Source organism: Galeopterus variegatus, unplaced genomic scaffold (genome assembly GCF_000696425.1).
Source record: "Galeopterus variegatus unplaced genomic scaffold, G_variegatus-3.0.2 Scaffold683, whole genome shotgun sequence".
NCBI classification, from domain to species: Eukaryota; Metazoa; Chordata; class Mammalia; order Dermoptera; family Cynocephalidae; genus Galeopterus; species Galeopterus variegatus.
This window is the reverse complement of record NW_007726794.1, coordinates 329,024-333,066: the sequence shown is the minus strand read 5'-3', so window position 1 is coordinate 333,066 and position 4,043 is coordinate 329,024. Positions and strand designations below refer to the sequence as shown.

The 4,043-nt window shown below is 45.8% G+C and overlaps 1 pseudogene; it reads left to right on the top strand.

The window, feature by feature from the left end:
* LOC103589392 overlaps nt 1-765 on the top strand; it is a 5,275-nt pseudogene extending 4,510 nt beyond the window's left edge.
* The last annotated feature ends 3,278 nt before the right edge of the window (nt 766-4,043 follow it).

Here is a 4,043-nt window from a genome sequence, read left to right as displayed (position 1 = left end):
ATTCTTTCCAAGCACTTTTCCCAAAATAGGAAACTTTCAAGCAGTAAATAAAAGTAAATCTTTGAAAAAAATAACAACTAAATTTTCGAACACATTTTAACAGCCTCCAACTTTTGGGCTAGCCTCTTGTTGCCACGTTGTACTCTAGTTCAGAGAAGTAGGGAGATTCTGTTTTGTTGAGTCTCTAATAAGAGAAATGATGAAATAGAAGCAAGTTCATAAAACTTTGTTGGCCATACTATTTTGTGATGTAAAGTATCCTTATTACAGTGAATTATCATCTTATATTTTTCCTGTGAATCTTCCCAGCATGTTGCTTGCTCCGTTGCTTGGAACTTCAGAGCTCACTGGAAGTTTTTGTTTTCTCTCTGCAGATTATTGCTCCCCCTGAGCGTAAATACTCTGTCTGGATCGGGGGCTCCATCCTGGCCTCGCTGTCCACCTTCCAGCAGATGTGGATTAGCAAGCAGGAGTATGACGAGGCAGGCCCATCCATTGTCCACCGCAAGTGCTTCTAAGGTGCTGCTCTCTTAGCCCACCTACGTTCAGGATGACAGTATTATGCTTCTTGGAGTCTTCTGAATTACCCTCCCTCATCTCTCATCAGTCATTGTACAGTTTGTTTACACACGTGCAATTTGTTTGTGCTTCTAATATTTATTGCTTTATAAATAAACCAGACCAGGACTTGCAACCTACAAAAGCCTCTCATTTCTTTTTGGGGTAGGTATGGGGTAGGGCAGGTGTTTTCTTTGATACCCTGAGCATTGCAGTATTATAGTACCTAAAGTTCATCAGATGAATTAATGTGACATGTAACCAGGAGTTATAATACTAAATTTTGATTTTATGTTTTGGGACAGAATCATGAATATATCTTTCATACCTGAAAAGTAGATTAGATTTAGCTCCATATAAGCAAGAGATAGAACTGGATAAGTCAATTCTTTAAGATTAGTTGCAATGGATGACACTGAAATTGTTTTAGCATATGTGCCGGTTGTTTTTGTAACTTTGCAGAAAACGCACATATATTGATAATAAGAAAGTCAAAGATTATTTTAAATAAATTAGCTGAATTTCTCAATTCTTTCAGACTCTTCAGTTGTCTTCCTGAGTGCTATGCATGAAACACAGAGGCTGGCTGACAGGCCCAGTCACATCCTGTTGCAAATACCCCCAAACAAATCAGGACCATCATGCATGTTCAAAACAAGTGTGAGGAAACAGCAACCAGATACTTTTGCCTAATCAGTGACTAACTTGGGAGACAGAGGTCCTCAACCTCATTGTTCCTTTGAAACCTTGGGATCTTAAGTTGAGTGGAATGAAGGTTATAAAGTCGTAAGGGAGCAAGGGAGAGGGGAGCCACCATATTCACTTGGCTCCATGCTGGAATCTGCAAAGTATGGTGGGAGGAGTGCTGGGGGCAGCATCCAAAAGTATCAGGTATGGGGCCGGCCCGGTGGCGCACTGGATAGTGCGCCGCTTGGGAAGCGCGGNATCAGTTACCTAATCTATGTTCCCAAGGAAAAGCTAGAACAGATCTCCCTGCCAGAGAACACATGCCTTATTAAACAACAATTTTCTGCATGTAGCTTTTATTAGATTCATCTGAAAAATTGATGTTGCATGGCCTTTGGGTCAAAAAGATTTGAGTTCAAATCACAGTCCTGCCACTGACTAGTTGAGTGGCCTTTAAGTAAATTGCTTAGTTTCTCTGAATTTCAGGAAAGAGGTGCTAACTAAAATCATGCTTCCAGAGTTGTCAGGAGACGTAATGAGATCATGCACTTAAAAGTCTAAGCACAGTGCCCAGCACAAGGCAATTATTCATCAAAGTTTGCTTCTCTTCTCTCCTCCTTCCCTACTTTCTAGCATGGACATAGGAGGCTGGGTTGGTAGGGGCTGGGGAGGGGAGAAGTGGGCTGTAAAATTCCCTTCAATTCATATTGTAATGGTTTCTCTACATGTCCTGAGTTTTTCTTAAGCCAAAGACCGAGGAGAGTAAAAATGAAGGGATAGAAAGCTCAGGAGGGAGAACACAGTTAAAGGGGATTTATATGAGGAAGAGAAGGAAGGTAAAGAGCAGGTCAAAGTCTCTTCCTTGGAGACACGGAAGACAGATTAAAGACAGTTGTGGCAGGGACAGGAGGTGCCGAAGCTGTGTGTGTATGTGTGTGTGCATGCATGTGAGTGCGTGTGTGTACGTGCACATTAGTGTGTGTGTGTGTGTACACAAGCGACCAACAGACAGCAGGGATGATGGCCAGGTGAATAGGATTTACTCTGTTTTTCTTTGCTCTTCAACCACCACCATCCTCCCGCCCCTCTTCTCATCCACATTCAAGAGCCTGGGCTTCCTCTCTTCACTTTGTATCTATAGAATCAGAATAGATGGACAAACAGGTTCGTGATTGCTCCAGATAAAGTCGACAGGCCAACTGCTTTTCCTACCAACTGGATCCATGCAGGAGTGGCCACTTAGGGAGAAACACTGCCCCCATCCCTACTCCCATTCAATTCCCTGGCTCTGTGCCAGCCTCACCAGATTTCTCGTTTTCTTTTTTTTTTTGGGGGGGGGGTAGTCAGGCAGCCAGACTTGGGCCAAGTAACAGTCTCACTAATGATTTTTTTAAATTAATTAATTGATTATATTATTATTATCTTACATTCTAAGATGTTGTAGAGCAGTTGGGGGGAGGGAGAAAGGGGAAAGCAGAGGGGAATAGGGTGGGATATGGAGGAAGAAGGGAGGGGCATGATCAAAGCCGGTGGCACCCCCCCATTCTGTCAGGGGAGCCTAGGGGGCTTCCGGTGGTGGCCTGGTGGTCATCACTGGGCTGGATGCAAATGTCGGGTGGAGCACAGCTGAGGCACTTGGCCCCCCATCCTGACTTGGGAGCCCAGGGCACTTCTAGACGTGGCTCAGTAGTCATCACTGGGCTGGATGTGGACATCACGGGGTTATGGCTGAGACTCTAGTCCCGCCCTCCACCCTGGCTTAGGATCCTGGGGGGCTTCCAGCTCTTCTAGGTTTTATAGGTGTTCTATCAGGGGGTCATGGCTGAGACTCTAGTCCTGCCCTCCACCCTGGCTTAGGATCCTGGGGGGCTTCCAGCTCTTCTAGGTTTTATAGGTGTTCTTTGGTGGTATTAGACCTTTACTGGTTAATATCAGAACTTCGTCTCTGATCTGTGGGTTTTTTGTTTTTTCTTTCAGTTCTGTGTTGGATTATTCACTGTGCCCACCACTTAAACTCTGCACTGGAACTAATTTGTTTTCCTTTCTTACCGCTAAAATGGGGGAACTTCGTGTTGGAACCAGCATTTGAGCCCTGTGGTTGAGCTAAATTGTTTCATTGCTGCTGATTCCCTGGAGAAGGCTTTTGTGCAGTTCAGCTTTTAATTGTTGACATTGTATGTACTTCTGGGTCTCATGAGGTCTGGTACACCTGGGTTGTGTGGAGACTCTGGTCTGGGCCTGAGTCTTCTCAGCAAACTGCATCCGTGCAGGTTTATATTCCTGATCAGTCTCCACTCCTGTGCTGACTGGGGGACAGACCAGCTGTCCTTGCTGTGCCCCAGTGTTCCCCTGGTAGGCCCATCTCCCCCACCGCCCACACTTCAAACACTTCCCGTGGGGCGGGCTGTGCACCAGTGCCTTGGTGATGACTCACCGACATCTGAATAGCTTTTTTTAGTTGTCTGTGGGTCCTCGCTCCTATGTGGGCCCACAGGAACCCTGTCAGTGGTCTTGCTGGCCTGGGGGTCACCAAGGCCGTCTTCTCCCCTGCTACCTCCAAGCAACTTCATCTGAAGGGCACAGCTGCAGCTTTTGCCAGCTCCTGCTCTGTGCGCTCACCAGGGCCAGCCTTGAAGCAGCCAGGGCTCAAAATGGTAGGAGCGGTACTTTTCTCTTAGCGTGGCTTCTCTGCCTTCATGCACTCTGTAGGTCTCTCCTCCTCTTTCCCTGAGCTCTAGCATCCCCCGCTTGGCTTTCGTTGCTTCTTTTTTCTTTTTTTTTTTTTTTTTTCCTTTTTG